The sequence below is a fragment of the Apteryx mantelli genome, chromosome 2 (assembly GCF_036417845.1).
Source record: "Apteryx mantelli isolate bAptMan1 chromosome 2, bAptMan1.hap1, whole genome shotgun sequence".
NCBI classification, from domain to species: domain Eukaryota; kingdom Metazoa; phylum Chordata; class Aves; order Apterygiformes; family Apterygidae; genus Apteryx; species Apteryx mantelli.
The window spans coordinates 47,088,910-47,108,366 of NC_089979.1; positions in this window are offsets into that span (position 1 = coordinate 47,088,910).

The following is a 19,457-nucleotide window of genomic DNA, read 5'->3' on the forward strand; positions in this document are numbered from 1 at the left end:
CATAAGAGTAGAAAAATGAGAGCTTGGAAGGTTACCTTTACTATGAGAAGTTATGCCAATAAAAAAATATATATATATATATAACCCCCCCCCCCAAAAAAAACCCTGCTCTTGAAACAGGTTTATTTCTCTTTATTAAAAAATTGACACATCTGTTTCGATCCAAGAACCAATTGCCATTCAAAGGTGTCACTTAAATATCTAAAAAGTATATAAAAAAAACTTTTACTCATTTCTCATTTTATTTTTTATTTTTATTTTTTTTAAGGTGAATAGGGTGTGATAATGACATATTTTACAACCCATACATGCCAAATATTATTGTTTTATCCCATTTCATGCATTGAACCATGCAACTTGAATTTTGATATTTCTGTTCCAGATTAAATCAAAATTTATTTTGACTTACAGCAGCAATCCCCAAGCAAAGGAGGGCAGGTCTTGGGAGCTGTGTTTTTTTTTCTGAGGACTGGCAGAAGGAGAAGCCTTGGAACAGTTTCATGCTCTCCCAGTAAGGAGGGCAGCAGCTGATGGGGCTGTCATGGTGCTAGTTAATGCTCCCGTCCTAGCCCAGGAGCTGACCCTGCAGGATATTCTGCAAAACTACAGCTTCTGAACTTTCTACTTCCAGATAGCTGAGACAGCAGAAACAAGGACACGGCTATCATTAATTTTACCACTGCCCTGGCCAGCAGACTTGTTAATAGTGGGATCTGCAGTGTCGCATTGACTCCACTTCCCTAGGTTATGCACAGGCCTGGAATAATTCCTGTATGGTGATTTTTTTTTTTTTTTTAATCTCCATCTTCTCCTTCCTTTCATCTCAGGGAGCAGAATGTGTGATATGCTCTCTGAAATGCTAACTCTGACCCTTTATCTCCTTGGACAGAAAGATAGAAGAATGTCAGTTAGAGCCATACATTCATTAGTTCCTAAGTTCCTGTAAGGCAAGGATATTATTCGTTCCCTAGGCAGGAGAAAAATGACTGAAGTCCTTCAATTTTTTTCACTATTTCCTTTCCTTCCTTCTTGAGATGAAGGGCAGGAAACAGCAAGACCTCCCTCCCTCTCTTCCTTCTCTTTCTTTAGGTTTTGTGCTTTCTTTTTCAGTGTCTCCCCTCTCTGAACACAGAGATGGTAAATATATAAGCTTGAGGTCTGGACTACAGTAGAAAAGATGTGTTCTTAAGAACACAGGAACAACTGACAAAGGACAACAAACTAAATCCTTTACAGAGGATTACAATGCTCATTATCAATCCCCCCAAAGCTTTTTTGTTATAACTTTACCAGCTTGAAAAAGCTGAAGATAATTGTGTTGCTTGAATAAACTGTGATATTTCTACACTGATTCCAGTGATTTGGCTGCAGGCTGACAGACAACACGAAACCAATGAAGCTTGTGTAATAAGTCAATATCATCACTGGAATCAGAACTATGCACATGAAGTATGTTTTATTTGCACTGCTGTTCCATTTCGTGTTCTATAATTTTAAAATCCTAGGTAATTTTGTAGCTTCTGTTCAAATCCAGACTGAGTGCTTTACAACCATAATTGGGTGTTGGCAACCAAGTCAGGGTATGAAAAACCTGGAAATATCAACCAAGACAGATCACAGTCAACATAATCAGAAACTCAATTTTTTTAGCAGACACCAAGCATCTTTGAGAAATTAGATGTTTGAGAAGAGGGGTATAGTTGTACTGGATTGTCTGGGAAGGGTTAGGATTTCTCTGCCAGACTGGTTGAGGCAGAAGCTGCCTTTAGCTGTGGTGTATTCCTTTATACAGTCCTTCTTTGGGCTCTGAGCATGTAACATATCTTCCATTTAGTTCTTACCATACATTCCATCTTCCTTATTTTTTATTTTTTTTAGTGTGTCTGCAATACACACAATTTTCTGAAATTTCCCTTGTGATAATGACAAATACTTCACTGAATCCCAGTATTGTAAACACATTACACCTAGAAGAAGACAACTTATCACAACATATTCTGTATAATGGCCTTTCCATGAGAAGACTTTATCAGATAAGGTAATATTCTTTTTAATATTTTCATTATAGGCTTCCTATTGCTACCTATTTATAAGTATTTGTACATGCTGATATATCTTTTTTTGACACATATTCTTTGTTGTCTTTTGAAGAACATCAGTGGCTTTGTAAAAAATGAAGCAACTTTATGTCTCATGTTTTCTGTGAACATTCTGTGGGTTAGAGAATTCTGACCACAGAAACTTCATCTTTGTTCTTAGAAGTATTTTGTTCTTAACTGAAAAGAAGAAAAGTTGTGCTGTCAGTAGCTTCAGAAAAATGTAGCGACTGAAAAGCCTTGTGCTATTAGGAGCAGACAGAATAGTTTTACTTTCCAAAGTTATGCTGGTGAGGATGGATAATGTCAAATGGTTGGTATTTGTTTTTTATTTCAGGCAGTGGCAGACACTAGTCATTACAATTATCAAAAGTTCATTCATTTTCCACTGAACAGGTATCTTCCTTATTATTATATAGTATTGTGAAGAGTTTTATTTTGATTTTTTTTTTCCATTTCCTTCACATATCATGGAGAGCAAATTTTGAAAGACTGGAGAAATGTAAAATAAATACAAAATGTAACAATGAATTGAAACATTTACCTTACTTTTTGGTTTTACATAATCATTGAGTTCTGTGTCATCTCCAAGAAAGCAACAGAATGAAGAGAAATAATGGCCAAAAACTAAACTATTCATTTTTCAGGAAAACAATAACTTTCATGCTTTTCTTATATCACTACTTCATATCTTCTCTTACCCATGCCTGATGAGACTGAATACAAATTATGATGGGCAACAATGATTCCGGAGCTTTCATCTGTATTTCCCTACTCACCTGTGACTAGCACAAAAGGAATTTAGTGTGAAAAGGCAGTGGAAGAAAATAAAAATAATGCCTTATCAGGATGTAGTCCCAAGGATTGGCAAGGCTTCTTTTCTTAGAAAAAAGTAGCTGAAATAGCACATCTGCTCTATTCATACGAAGTGACAGAGGAAAGGGGACAGTTCTGATGAGACAGAAAAAGAAACATCCTGACCACAAGCAGAAAATGAGCAGTGCAAATAGGTGAGCCTCCCTCAGGAGAAGACCCTGCATACTGAGCCAGTCAGTTAAGAAAGAGCCAGAACACACTGCTGAGAAACAAAAAAACAGGTGATATGCTGAAAAGCCAAGAGAGGACCTACAAGCTGATGCGGCTGTGCTTGTTTGATAATGAAAGACCAAATATTCCCAAACTGAAGACTGCAAATAATTTTAATACAACATCTGGATTTGGGAACTCTGAAATTGCAACATACTTAGATGTCTGACAATATTTGACAAATATTGTTTTGACAATAGAATTAAACCATGCATACTATCATTCAAAAAATAGGAGGGCTTTTAACGCAACACTTTTCATGTTAGATAAAGGCTATTAAATGCCCATAATGGGATTACATGGTAATCCACAGGTAAAACCAGGATTCATGTCAAAGGATTCTAGTTATATTATTAAGCTTTCCTCTTACTTTTAGAGATTAACTAGCAGGACAATATCTGACATGCCTGATACAGCAACAGAAAGGATTTCTGTGGTTTTCTTTTTGTATATCTGACAGTAACACTAATAGAAGAGCTGTGAGCTGAGCAGTTTTGAAAGGTTTACTCTCTGCAGTTTATGAGTTTGTTTATAATGTGCTTTCGGAGAAAAGTACATCGTAAGAGCACATTTTTAAACTTCCTGACTTTAGTAGATTCATGAATCACCAGCACTTTACAAATCTTAATGGCCTTAAGGTAAAAGAAAATTAGCTATAGCTGATATGAAAAGCAGTACTGTAGATATGTCTGAAACCAAAACTTATATTGAATATGTCTCCTGAAACTTCTGTCTTGCCAGCTTGAGAGAATAAAGGAAAATTCACCACCTTCCTCTGCCTTAAAGCAACCAGAACAATAACAACATGTAACAACTAGATTGTTGTACATGTAAAATTGAAGTATTCGAAAGACTAAAATTCATCAAGCTACACCAAGTTTTGCTCATAGCTAGATAATACGTAAGCTCTACATAATTCATTTGAAGCAGTAGTGAATCATGGTCTGATCTTTAGTACCCACTTCGTTTTACATAAATGCATGAAAACAAAATTACCTCCTAATTTGAGAGATCCCGCTTCACCTCTTTCCGAATTCATTTTTTGCAAATTTTCGAAATATAAGGTGTGGTTCTGCCCTTGATACAAAGGAGTTGTAGTGATGTTGATTCAATTATTCTTAAAGTGCATGGGTGTTACTTCCCAATCATCTTGTAAAGTTAACAGTTGCAGCTTCTTGCATTGTCAAGTCTCGTGTGCATCTAAAATAGATGGCACAGAAAAGTAATCAGAATTCATATTCTGTTTTCGCTAGCTGTTTTATACTAATATGTCCTACTAGAAGATAGGGAAGACACTCAGCTGAAACTTCAAACTGGGAAGCAGGTATGCCAACAGTAAGTCTATCCCAAAGGTCTATGCTGTCAATACAATATTATTTTTAAAAGTTCATTTATGTTTGGACTAGACACATGAATAACTTCCATATGAAACCAAATAAATCTTTATCATCTTTGTTTCTGGATTCTTGGTGAACTCTCATTGAAAGCAAAGTAATGCAACTTTCTTCTGCAATAACAGAAGGGGAAGGAGATTGAATAGTTGCAGACTGTTCAGAAACTACACACAAGAAAAAAGTTTTTGTGCTGTAGCACACACCTAATAAAATATCATAAAGTAATAGTACTGGGGAATAATTTGTTAGATATTTAAAGTAAGCAGACAGGAATTCACAGGGATACTTTTTTTTTTCATTTGAAAGATATTTTTAAAGAAATAAGAAACATTAATGCTGTTGTGAGCAGAACAGCAAATAGAATGAATAATGACAATAAAGCTTGTATTTAAATACAAATATAATCCTTCACTTTTAACCTTTGCTGGTTAAAATAAATCATGATAGAATTTTAAATTCTGCAAGACAGATAATGACTTTTTTTTCCTACATTCAAGCCCTTTGGTCACCGCAGATAGAACAGACTTGAAGTTTGACAGACAGCAACTAAATTCATTTTTATTTTTCAAGAGAACTTCATAGATTTCTTCCATCTTTAATGACAGAAGAAACTATTGTAACCATTTTGACTGACCTCTCACTATAGAATTTCAAATTAATAATTACCACATCAAACCCATAACTTTTTTTCAAGCAGCAGCACACATTTAAAGAAGCTTTCTAAATTTGATTTGCAGACTCCAAGTGATATAAAATTAACCTCATTCTCATATAAATCATGCGAGAGTTATTAAATAAATATGATAAGTAATAAAATATGTAATTATGATAAAATATGTACATCCTATGTCCAGTCTTACTTTAAGTTTTATTATATCTTCTTAAGTTTTGCTCTGCTAAAAAAGTTCAGCGTTTCACTACAGAATCTCAAATGTAAAATTGATCTTAGGTATATTTTGATCTTCCACCCCCCAATACCTTGGTGTATTCTCCTCACTATCCTAAAACTTTTTAACAGCTCATCAAATTTTGTGTGTACAAAGAACATTTCAAAATAAGGATAACTAATGCAAATTGAGCTTCAGTGAGGATACAAAACTCAGTGATGACTGCACAGAATACAGGAAGCCAACCAAATAAACCAACGTCCATTACAGGACTATCCTTCTTTTGTGAGGAATCACTTTCAAACAAATGTTGTTCCTGAAATCTTTACATTCAACAGTGATGACAATATCTATGCAGAAAAATAAAAGCCCATAGTCTGTGGTCGAAGCATAACAGAACACCACAAAACAAGTTCCTAGATTTATTAAAACATTTGTTTAGTTCTTTTGGACCAGGCCCACACTATGTTTGTAATTTAAAGGCACCCAGCCCATGGATGGACTGTCCAGGTATGATAAAGACAAACAATATGCAGAAATAGTTTTGAGATTTCAACAGAAATGACTATGGTTTTGTGATTTTAGATAAACAGTCCATGTCCTGGATCCCTAAATATGGAAATAGGAGTCGTATATAAGAAATGTAAACTACAGTATTGGCAGTCTTAGACATGCTTCATATTAGGTTGGGTTTGGTTAAACATTTTGTAATTTTTGTATGTTAGAATAAACAAATTAATTTACTGTCCTGTTCGTGTTTCACATTAAGCATTTGAGTAGTCTCATTGACATCAGGGGATTAAAGTTAAGCATGTACAACAGATTTGCATGACTCAAGCTTTTACAATGAGATTATAATTCATAATACTTTTAATTGTTATAACTCTATCAGTTTATGTTTTCTATTAATAAATTAGCATTCCAAAGGCTAGAGTTTGATTTATACTCTCTGAGATCAAGACACAGATGTTTAACTGCTTCACACAGCTCTTGATACCTGCTTCATGGGGTGTTTGACTACTCAGTAACTCTGAAATTAAAATGCTAGCCCATACAAAAGTTATGGGTCCAGCCATAATTAACTTGTATACAAATATATATGTATGAAGTTGCTGTTTGAAAGCTGAAGTTTTTTTAGTACTCATATGTCTATTAATTCTCCTATCCAAGTATCTAATAGACAAAATAATCTCTCAAAGAACATTCTCTAATTAACCCCTGAATTTTCCTCTCATCTTCCCCCTTTGCATACAAACACGGTTTTCCTACATGTTGCTTCTGTAGAGGAAATGAGATATTTGAGCCTTCCTGATTTTTGTGAAAGATAAAGCAGGTGGTGTACAAATTGTCATACTTCTCTGTCACAGTTGTGTTCTGTTCTGAAAGGATCGCCACAAGGGACAAGAAAGTAATTTTCTTTCCAGTTTCATTCAATTATTGGAAATGATACTGAGACTGCATACAAGAGAGGGTCTGTTGACATTTCTTTACCAAGAAATGAAGGAAGAAGATGATAATTTCAAAAAGGTATCTAATAAATTGTTACTCTAACATGTATCGGGGAGGGTTGATTTGGACCTGTAACCTGGCATTAAATGTCATTGTGTGTTATTGCTGCTTTCCCAAGTCACCCAGTCATCCTTTAGAATCTGCTCAAATGAAGAATGGCATATGAAATGTTATTTACCTACCTCAGAGCTACTGTGTACCTTCCATGTTAGCTCAAATAAAATGCGGTAAGCCAATCATTAAAGTTTACATTCTGTGTGTTCTTTACTTGTCCATCTCATCAAGGTTCACCCAGTGATCTGTTAGGCAAGCAGTTCTGCCTGTCAGCTTTCCTTACACATCCAGAAAAAATGAGCACAACAGAAACTGACTTCAAGCAATATTCACTTCTGATTTGTTACTTTTCATCCCAGACTAGGGCTATGCCCCATTACTTCCTATACACTGTTTCAGTGCTTGAATCTGTCAGAAAAAAAATAGTGAGAAGGAGAAATTTTCTAGTAAAGCACTGCAGATAAGGAGCACGTTACATTTATTTTACTTCTTTACCCAAAGAAATATTAGTTTCCAAAGTGTCTGAAGAAGATTACAAGTACCAACAGTGATAGCAAGCATTTCCCTATGAAAGAAAAATATCTTTAGGAATTAAATGTGATATTATAGATATCTAAAGTTTAGAAATCTCAGTAACTTACAAGGAGTTTTAATAACAGTATATTATAAAGTTTCAGACCGAAAAGATGATGCAAACAGTAGGAAAATCATAGTGAGCTATCACTGACTCATGATGCTGGAATAAGATGTACCCATATACATTTGATAGGCCGTAGAACGATCATTATAAATGCAGTATCTTACTGGGATATTTTAGCCTTCCTCAGAAAGTTATATGAGCCTGCTTGCATATTTCTAATAGTTGATTAGTCCCTTTCATAGGAATAAGCATTTCATCATGGGCAACCTATTAAGACTGGGTTCAAGGTGGCAGCCTTAACTTGTGCTGAAAAACTCTCAAGGGTAGGTAGCAGTCATACCTTTTTTAACTTGTGTTTGAAACCATTAACTTATTTTATTAATGGCATGATATTCATGCAGGCTTACTCACACTTTTCACTAGCTGTAGAAACAAGACCTTCATTTTCTCAAATTTTTCTACCTTGATCCTGTTACACTCCACACATACTTGGAAAGAAATAGAGTTCCAGCTGATTAGTTTGCATCATACAATATTTTCAGGCTTCTTCCTTTTATTTATGAGTTTTCTCTTTTCTCAAAAGAGAAAATGGGGGACTTCATATGAATTAGGAAAAGTGAAAAGCCTCACTGCCTTGTCATAGCAAAAAGCTCATTTTTTTCAGAGCTGAGCCTCTCATTCAAATGAAAATTCTTCTTAACCTTTTTGTGTTGCAAAATTCTGTCCCTTGTACAGTGGGACTGATGGAGAATGACAACATTACTTTACCAGATATAAATCCAGACGCATTCACACCAATGTGCACATTAAATACTGTTACAATGGCTCTTGACTCACAAAAATTCATCAGCATAGAAACTTCCAGTAGTCTGAGTTTTAAATTAAAAATCAGTGACCATGTGAAAAGATAGAGCAGTTCAAAAGCTAACAGGGAATCTCATTAAAATGACCCATACTGCACACATTTTGAGTTGAAGGGAGAAAAAAAGAAAATACTGAAAATAAAGATGTCTAAGACTTTTCATAAAAGCCTTCTCTGTGATGTGGATTTACAACAAAACCCAGATCAGTCAGCCCTTCCTATAATATCTAATATGTTAAAGCATATTAAAACAATTTCAGTCCACCCTTACATGAGAGGAAGCTTCCCTCCACAAAATCTCCCCAGGTATATTTATTCTTTAAATAAAGTACCAAAGAATCTGCAGGATTTTCAGTTAAGGTTTCAGGCAAGCTAATAAACTCTTAAAAATAAAATCATAATACATCAATTACACAGCAGTGCCAGGAGACTTAAGATGATACAGTTCAGCCTTTTCAGACAGTATGAATTTAATAATCCTATTAGAGTCCTAACATTTCATCTCCTTATGTCTACAAGAGAGGGAATGATCTTTCAGAACTGTTTTTTGCAGTCTGTGGCCCACGTACTCTGAGCTCTGTGAACTTAAGGTATTCATGGATCGAAGATTTCCATGAACTTTAGCTAAGAAAAGTAAGGTCATTGTCAATAGCCTGCAGTTCAGAATTCAGATGGCCAATTCTCTACCAGGATAAAATCTGAAACATTCAAAACATAAAAACTTTAAAGACTATTGCTTAAGAATGTTTGATATACATTAGGAACCAATGAGGAGATAGCAGATAGGAACATGAAGACTGCCTACTAATTATTAAAACATTAGGTTAAAATCAATAAAACTCTACATAGCAATTTATTAATTCAGACCTCTATTTTACATTTGTAACTTTGAATTTACCACACTTAAAAAGTAGGTGCCAAGCCACAACAGGGAATTCAAGCTATTTTCTTATAAAGTCAGCTGAGACAGCCATTTACTAGTCTAATATATACATAAAGAAAACCAAAATGTTGAGTGGCAATAGTACCTATGGTAGGAAAGGGCTTGGGGGGAAGGGCTGTTGTCCGGAAGGACACCTGAAGTTTCCTTTCTGCAGTTTTGGCATCTAACTCAAGGCTATACGTTAGATACCTTCATCCCTCTCAAGACCCAGAGCTAGGTGTCTTCTCCTGAGGACAGCTGCTTTAAAGAATGTGGCTTGTTCTTTAAATCACTCAAAGGATATTGCCTAATCTTTTGCAGAAGAGCCTTATTAACAGAGTTCTCACCTCTGGAAGAGAAAACCTTGGTTCCAGACTACTGCAGCCTGAGAAAATTTAAACCCAAGCTTTAACAGACATCAGGGTTATCTTGCTGAAACTGGTCTATATGTAGCAAGTGATGCAATATTTATGCAGCCAGAAGCCAGACAAATGGAAAATAACCTAATTCAGAAGTCTAGCAACCAGAACACCCTGCTGAAAATGTGCTGGTCTGCTTTACACTCATGGATCCTTAGAATACATCTGTTTGTTCCAGTGACTGAATAATGTAAAATACATAATAGGGAAAAGTTCAAGCACAGGGACTAACACTTTGAATTAGATACTGGCAACCTAAGGACAACCTGAAAGAGATCTTCTGCCTCAGAGAGTTTCCCTGTCATTGCACAACAGGTTTGGGCCAAATGTGGAAAGCTTGGTAAGTTATTCGTTATGAATAATAGTTTGTTTTTTACATAAATGTCATGTGGTGATTGTACAGAACTGCAGAAAGACTGGTTTTAAATGAATTATACTTTTTAGGGATCAATATTATCTCTGAGGCTTCTCTTTATTGAACAACTTTTCTCATACTCCAATTTTTTCATACTCAAATGTAATTTATTTCTATAGAAAGCTAACCTTAATTGAATAATTTGGAAGGAATTATGTAATTTATCTCTGACTTTCATCTTTTGAAACATATAACCATATAATTTTTTTCTGATTTTAATACAGATGTACTCATGCACGGTTTGGAAGCACTCAACTGAGACAACTAAGTTTTGTTATCCCCACTTTATACATGAAGAAAGCAAGGCAAACTGAAACTCAGTTACTTGCCTAAGGCAGCAGAGAGAACTGGGTGGTCAGCATTGAGAATAATTTTTAATTTCTAGTTCTGTGCTGTTTCAAGGAGGCCACAGTTATTAAAAGCTACTAGAAACTTGCGTACAAGTTAATGGTAGATCATAGCATTAAAAGCAGGACATTCTGACTTAAAAGGAAAACCTGGACTAGTAAATGCAAGAGTACATTTCTATTTAGACTACAGAGTTAGAAGAGAAGCTAGACTATAGAGCTTTGCCATGAACTTTCTCTTTACATTAGACAAGGTGTTTTAGTTTGTCTGTTCTCTCATGTCTGCGCTTCTGATGGTGAATAATTTCTCCCTTCAAGAGAATGGGGACACTTTCATTCTTCAGTTTTCAGAGAGACCTTGGAATAGCTCAAATGGGAGATGTACTCTGATGTACAGGGATTTATTCAAATGCTTCTCTGTAATGGAAGCAAAACAAAATTTAAAAGTATAAACAATCTGGAACTGAAAGCTAAGGGATTTGATTGTTTTCTGGTAACTCTTTTGGCTTTAAGAGAGCTTGGCCAGCTTTCAGCAGATGAAGATAGGGCCCAGAAATAAGTATAACTTTTGACATCAGCCCAGCCCCTTTCTTCATTATTCACCGAGAGTAGTTAGTGTTGATTGCTATAAATAATCTTAACTGATTCAATTATGTGAGCAGGGAAATCTATATTCAGTGCTGCCTTCTATATTTACAGATGACATCAAGTATCAGAAAAGCTTTCTAATGATCAATAAAGCTTATTTATACTCACTGATTACATTTATACACCTTCCCATGAAAGAGGTTTAAATTGAATATTTTAACTCAAGTTCCTAAATTCATTCAAAATACTTCTGCCTGCTTAAGAACTTCTTACTAGGAATCCTATTATTGTAATAGTTGGATACATTACTGGATTCATGGTTGGTGAATGAATCACCACTAATATCAACATATTGAAAAGGGTGGAGGTCACAGAATTGGGCATATTACTTAATATAAATTTGAGAAAGTTGTGCATGTGCTCACATTTTTTTTTCCAGAAAAGATTATCAATGGGCAAATATAGATTCATAATTTAAAAAGTATGCATATCCATCAGCTTTTTAATGCTTTACTATATTTATAACCTTAACCCTTAATAATTTTGCTTACAGACAAGCATAGACACAACTTTCTCACTCTTACGATCGATTTTATTAAAGTTTCTTCATATCATCCAACATCTCAGCATCAATTACATCATCACATTTCCAACAACTTTTGCACTTCTGTTCAGAAGTTACTGTGATGAATCAACAATTAGAAAGGTTCAGGCAGTAGACAGCCAACCACTAGCTTAACTTACAGATGCCTGAGAGTTACCACAAGTATTCTGAATTTCTTCATGAGCTCCTACATAGTCTATCAGGATTGCAGCATGGCTGAAAGAGAACCTGATATTTTGCTATGCTCTTTCCTACACTACAGTTTTGCACCCCATGTGAAAATAAAATATGATTGTAAAGACATGCTCAAAAATAGCCTTATAACTGTTTCTGTAATATCTGTGTTGGAGAAACCTTTCTTACGCGGGTCAGAGGAAAAAGTCCTACTGATTGGTTAAAGTGTCTAAGAGAAATCCTTTTAAATTTCTAAATACTGTTCATGCTTGGTTAAATTTGTAGAGCTAAGATGACTACTTATTTTCATACTTATTTTCAACTACATGTGGAACTTCCAGAAAGCACAAAACCCAAAACAGCTGAGGTCACTCAGCCTTGTGGTCTAGACACATAAGATGAGGAAGAGGTGGTTTGATTCCATTCTGAAGGTAGGATTTTAGTGCAAAGACTTACAGAAATATTATGGGACTGAAGGCCTGGAAGGGTTATTTTTTATTTTGAAGACTGTTTGTGTTTCCAGGTGTTCTCAAAATGAAAAAATGTTCAGTAAGTTTTCCTCTGAGAAAAAAAGAAAAGGAAAACAAAGCAAAAAAAAGCACCCCCCCCAACTTTCACTGTAGGTCAGTCAAAATGTTTAGTTTCAACAGGGAGTTTCATTTTGTATAATTATCTAAAAACTCAAGAAACAGAAAGAAATGGAAAACAAAAAGTAGTTTCAAGGAGAAAAATCAAAGAATTTAATTTCATAAAATATAAAAAAACAAGATGTTTTAAAATTTTTCCAGTTTTCTTCTAAAGAAAAATTATAATGAACTCAAACCTAAGGGTTTCAGTACCACTAGAAATTTTCATATCCTGATGGAACACAGGCACACTAAAATTTTCTCTAGAATTCTTTTGGATAATGCAAAATATGTTAGAAAAAGTCATGTGAGTTTTGAAGAACATTTAATAAACAGTTAACAATTTTGGAACCAGGAAGTTGTTTGTATTTGTGTGAATTGCTGTTAGGCTCTCACCTAAGTCCGAGCAGCCTAGGAATTACTCAAAACTGCGTAAACTGATAGTGACAACCCAGACACTATTACAAGTGCCTGGAGCACCACACAGTCTGCCCCTCATGCTCTGATGTAGGGCAAGAGAGTGTAATAACAGGATATGTCTCCGCCCTGACCCTGGTGGAAGAACTGCCGTCAGGTGAGACCACAGGTTCTCTGCTCTTTGCAGGTACAGTGGTATAAAGGAGTGGAACAGTGAAAGCACATTTTTTCTTCTTAAGAGATGCAGCTGATGTAAATCAAGAAAGTAAGAAAAGTATTGTTTTACACACCAAAAGAAGATTACCAAATGGACGTTTTGTCCCAACGTTTGCTCCTAGACATAAAAGAAGATAAATTGCTTCAATTGTGAAATTGTTAAGGGTAAATGCAAGGTGTCTTCCACTTGTTTCTGAACTGGCAGCCAGTATCAGCTGGCTTTCCAACCAGGTCTTTGTCACAGCAGGCCATCTTTCAGCAAGTACTCACACCAAATATAACTAAAAAGTCATAATTCACATGAACTATCTTTGTCTCTTTATTGTGCTCCCATTTTTCTCTGTACCACTTCTCCACCCAAGAAAAGCTAGACTGGATTCATTCTGGCAATACCTTTTTTACTTATTTAGAAATCAATGAGACACTTTCTCTCTGGATTTGTACTTGTTTTCCATTTCTTTAGAATCAGAAGTGCTACCTATTTTGCCAACTCACAGCCCTGCAAATGAAGCCTAAGTTCTTCTGTCACATTGCAGTGACAGTAAACTGCAGGTCCATCATCTCCTACATCACAGCAATCTCTTCTAAATTTAGAGGAGGCATGCTTTCCAATAGCTCTGTTTTACATAAGGAACTAATAAGTCTGCCACCTGAGTAATTTCAAACACATGTATTCATTTGCAGCTTCTTAGTTTTGTTGATTATTTCAGACAAGCCTAAAACAGATGACTTTTCAGGGCAATTATACTTGTTCTCAGAATTCTAAAATGAAATAGAATGATTTCAACTTCCCCTTTTCACCTCTCAGACCACCCTACCATGCAGCCTGCTCAGCATTGAATTCAGAGAGCTGCAAGTCTCTTGGCTTCTGTTTTTCATAGCCATTCTTGCCCTCTGCCTCTGCTTCTGAATGAAAAGACAGAGCTGATATCAAGGAACAGAGAGAGATAGAGCAAACACTGCAGGCATGCATAGCAAAAGAATAATTTCTCAGTGAAAAGAAGGAAAAGAAGGTGCTCACTTCATTCACCACATACATTTTGTAAACCAGAAATAAGTCAGTCCCAACAGCAGAAAAGAACTCATGACTCACCAGTACACCAGGTTGTAACTGGAGAGAGAGGACAGAAATGCCAAGGAGCCTGAGTTCCTGGAAATTGCATCCCAGATTTCCTGCTTGATTTTTCGCAAGCAAGTAATTTACTATGGCTGATCTAACTTTGCTTTGCTTTTTGCTGAAGCTGTGCAAAATGAAGAAGAGAAAGCTGATGTAAGAATGACTATAGATAAGTTAAGCTCTCATAGGCAGTATCCTGGTTTTCTTTTCTCTTTCTGTATAGTCTCCCTCGTGTATACAAGAGGCACAGCTACTAAGAGATGATGTAACACTGTTTGTTACTATTAAGCAGGTACCACATTCCACCAAAGAAGTGGTTACATTTCAGTAACAAGAAAACTATTTTATAGTCTGTGTATATGAGCATCACAGGCAAAGTTTCAAGACAGCACACCGGAAATCCCCTATATAAGAAAGACTCAGTTGATCTGAGTTGCTTGAGGCCAAGCACAAATGAAGATGAGCTTTTAATTGCTCAAATGAATTCTCATGCCCATGACTTTTCAGAAGGGGATGGAATGCAGGGCAGGAGGAAATTCAGGAAAACAAATGTAAATTCTGAACTGTTGGTGATAATATTAATTTGTGTTAGAAAACAAGACACATATAGGTTACCCAGTAATTGTCAGCTTTAATCGAGTTCTTATCTATAGATCCTGAAATTCTTTACAACACTGAGTATTACCGTCTAATTTTAGAAGCAGGGAAGCTGAAGTGTAAAGAAGTAATAGGCCTGATCCAATGCCTATTGAAGTCAGTTGGACTCCCTCCGGTGACTTACTTGGGCACTGAATTGGACCAAACATTATGTACCGAAGGTCATTAGACTATATTCAATGACAGCTCAAAATACTAGCATTTCTTAAATTATAAATCTCTTATTCTGTCTTTGGAATAAGGCTGCCTCTTGGCTGTTGCAGAATAGCTAAGGAAGGAAACAGAGACCTTGTGTGAAAAATATTTAAAAAACAATGAAGGACATTATGTTTATTTGTGTAACATTATTGTGGTTCTGGAGTATGTTCTGATTTTAATAACTATTCTGACAGCTCAAGTGTCTGGGTATCTGCTAAGCATCCAAACCACCAACGGTAAAGAAGGCTCTTCAGTTTCACCACTATTCATTCTGCACTACATTTCCTCCATTGCTCCTCTTGTACAGCTTTATTTTGAGATTATTTTAACTGTCAACAACTTTTTCATTTCCTTTCTGTTTTCTATTCAACTTGAAAATAAGTATTAGGAACATTTTGGAGAAGCTTAGATTTTTGGATTTTTTAATTTTATTTTAAGGTATAGATATCTGTTGCTTTAAAAAAAAGAAGAATTTCTGAGCTTACAGAATAGATCAAACTTTCCAGATATCTTCATTAAAAAATATAGTTTACTGAAATTAAATTCAGCAAACAAAATGCTAGTTTAACAGCTTTTTTTTTTTTTTTTTTCCCCCAGACATCCTATCTAGGAACTACAAGTCATTTGAAAAGATCTCAGAAATGCCTTTGTTATATGCACTAACCTGCACTATTTTGTTAATTATTACCTTTAAAACATTTTGGGTTATTCAAATTGTGGCAAGATAGTGGAAAATATGGAGCCTTTCAGAATATCTATTTGTAATGTTGGGTATCCGTGTTATGTCTTCTACAGTATTTGCAAATGGAAACCACCTGAAATACTTCAGTGACTATTCTGACCTTGTTTTTGACATTGATTCAGATGTTGATTGACTACCTACAATTAAGGAGGAAGTACAGTATGGGAAGTAATTCAGGTCCTGAGATAGGACTGAGTTTTGTCCTCTCAAATGAATTCTAAATTAATCGCTTGTCACATACCAGGAAATAGTTTCAAAAAACAGGCCTTTCAGATATAGCTATTGAATTGCTGTCAAAATGTATTAAAGCATCTACTCAAAGATCTTACTACAGAAATTTTAGGAAATTTATTTCTTGGGCAAGAGAAGGAATTGAAAATTCCACTGAGAAAGTGTCTACACTGGTTATAGATTTTCTGTCTGAGCAAATTAATTCAATATGCAATTATAATGTATGGTTAAAATTTAGCATGCTTTTCTCTTCTTCTTGGGCTTGAAAATCAGTATGCTCCACATTATCTTACTATGGGATACTGATGCAGGTTTATATTTATATTTTTATTTAATATTGACATAAAGGAAATAATTTCTGAAAAACATGCTACTGTTGTATAGGTAGCTACAATGTTGTAGTATGCATCAGAGTTTTAGAAAGAACATGTCCCAGTTTTAAAATGGTAGCAATGCTAGTAAAATAAGAGTATGGATCAGATTTGTGGCTGGAAATTATTAGTGGAAGTTCAAAACCCTGCAACACCCTGTCCCCTCTTCCCCTTCCCCCCCCCCCATTTAAATAATTGTAATAATTATATAAACCATTGATTTTATATTAGAGAGAAAATTTTAAAGCTTCTACATATTCAACATAATAAGAACTCTCATGACTTGTGTTTTAAAAACACAAGCACAAGAGTGTATACATAGCAATGAATAAATTTATGGGAAAAACTGAAAATTAATCAGGAACTATTCTGTACAGTATTTTTTTAAGAAGTTGGGATTTTAATCAGAGAAGAAACAACAGAAACTCATTAAAATAATTACAGGTCGTGAAGGTATCTCCAGTCTGTACGTATTGACTGATTTTGTTGAATGTTTGCTTCAAAAAAGTATACATATATATAGAAAGAAGCACACAGAGACATTGGTGCATGCCTATGCATACATATCACATATAGACGCAGAATCACAGAATCGCTGAGGTTGGAAGGGACCTCTGGAGATCATCATCTAGTCCAACCCCCCTGCCCAAGCATGGTCACCTAGAGCACGTTGCACAGGATTGCATCCAGGCGTGTTTTGAATATCTCCAGAGAAGGAGACTCCACAACCTCTCTGGGCAACCTGTTCCAGTGCTCTGTCACCCTCACAGTGAAAAAGTTTTTCCTCATGTTCAGATGGAAGCGTCTGTGTTTCAGTTTGTGCCCGTTGCCTCGCGTCCTGTTGCTGGGCACCACTGAAAAGAGTCTGGTCCCATCCTCTGGACACCCTCCCTTCAGATACTTGTACACGTTGATAAGATCTCCTCTCAGCCTTCCCTTCTCCAGGCTAAACAGGCCCAGCTCTCTCAGCCTTTCCTCATAAGAGAGATGCTCCAGTCCCCTAATCATCTTTGTAGCCCTTCGCTGGACTTGCTCCAGTAGTGCCACATCCCTCTTGTACTGGGGAGCCCAGAACTGGACGCAGACTCCAGATGTGGCCTCACCAGTGCTGAGTAGAGGGGGAGAATCACCTCCCTCGACCTGCTGGCAACACTCTTCCTGATGCACCCCAGGATACCATTGGCCTTCTTGGCCACAAGGGCACATTGCTGCCTCATGCTTAACTTGGTGTCCACCAGCACTCCCAGGTCCTTCTCGGCAGAGCTGCTTTCCAGCAGGTCAACCCCCAACCTGTACTGGTGCATGGGGTTATTCCTCCCCAGGTGCAGGACTCTGCACTTGCCTTTGTTGAACTTCATGAGGTTCCTCTCCGCCCACCTCTCCAGCCTGTCCAAGTCTCTCTGAATGGCAGCACAGCCCTCTGGGGTATCGGCCACTCCTCCCAGTTTTGTATCGTCAGCAAACTTGCTGAGGGTGCACTCTGTCCTTTCATCCAGGTCATTGATGAAGAAGTTGAACAAGACTGGACCCAGTACTGACCCCTGGGGGACACCGCTAGCTGCAGGCCTCCAACTAGATTCTGTGCCTCTGATCACAACCCTCTGAGCTCTGCCATTCAGCCAGCTCTCAATCCACCTCACTGTCCACTCAGCTAGCCCACACTTCCTGAGCTTCCTATAAGCAGACAGTGTCAAAAGCCTTGCCGAAGTCAAGGGAGACAACATCCACTGCTCTCCCCTCATCTACCCAGCCAGTCATTCCATCAGAGAAGGCTATCAGATTGGTTAGGCATGATTTCCCCTTGGTGAAGCCATGTTGACTACTCCTGATCACCTTCTTGTCCTCCACATGCTTGGAGATGGCCTCCAGGATGAGCTGCTCCATCACCTTTCCAGGGATGCAGGTGAGGCTGACTGGCCTGTAGTTCCCTGGGTCCTCCTTCTTGCCCTTTTTGAAGACTGGGGTGACATTGGCTTTCTTCCACTCCTCAGGCACCTCTCCTGATCTCCATGACCTTTCAAAGATGATGGAGAGTGGCTTAGCAATAACATCTGCCAGCTCCCTCAGCACTCGTGGGTGCATCCCATTGGGGCCCATGGATTTGTGGGTGTCAAGTTTGCTTAAATGATCTCTAACCCGATCCTCCTCCACCAAGGGAAAGTCTTCCTTTCTCCAGACTTTCTCTCTTGCCTCCAGGGTCTGGGATTCCTGAGGGCTGGCCTGAGCAGTAAAGACTGAAGCAAAGGTGGCATTCAGTAACTCTGCCTCCTCTGCATCCTCTGTCACCAGGGCACCCACCCCATTCAGTAAAGGCCCCACATTTTCCCTAGTCTTCTTTTTGCTACTGATGTATTTGAAGAAGCCCTTCTTGTTGTCCTTGACATCTCTTGCCAGATTTAATTCCAAATGGGCCTCAGCCTTCCTCGTCACATCCCTGCATACTCTGACAACATTCCTATATTCCTCCCAAGTGGCCTGTCCCCCTTTCCACTTTCTGTATACTTCCTTCTTCTGGCTGAGTTTTGCCAGGAGTTCCTTGCTCATCCATGCAGGTCTCCTGCCTCCTTTGCTTGACTTCCTACTCATAGGGATGCACCGCTCTTGAGCCTGGAGGAGGTGATGTTTGAACATTAACCAGCTCTCTTGAAACCCCCTTCCTTCTAGGGCCCTAACCCATGGGATTCCTCCAAACAGGTCCCTGAAGAGGCCAAAGTTTGCTCTCCTAAACTCCAGGGTTGCGATCCTACTTGTTGCCCTGCTGCCTCCTCGCAGGATCCTGAACTCCACTATCTCATGGTCACTGCAGCCAAGGCTGCCCCCAACCTTCACATCTTCCACCAGTCCTTCTTGGTTTGTTAGTACGAGGTCCAGCAGCACACCTCTGC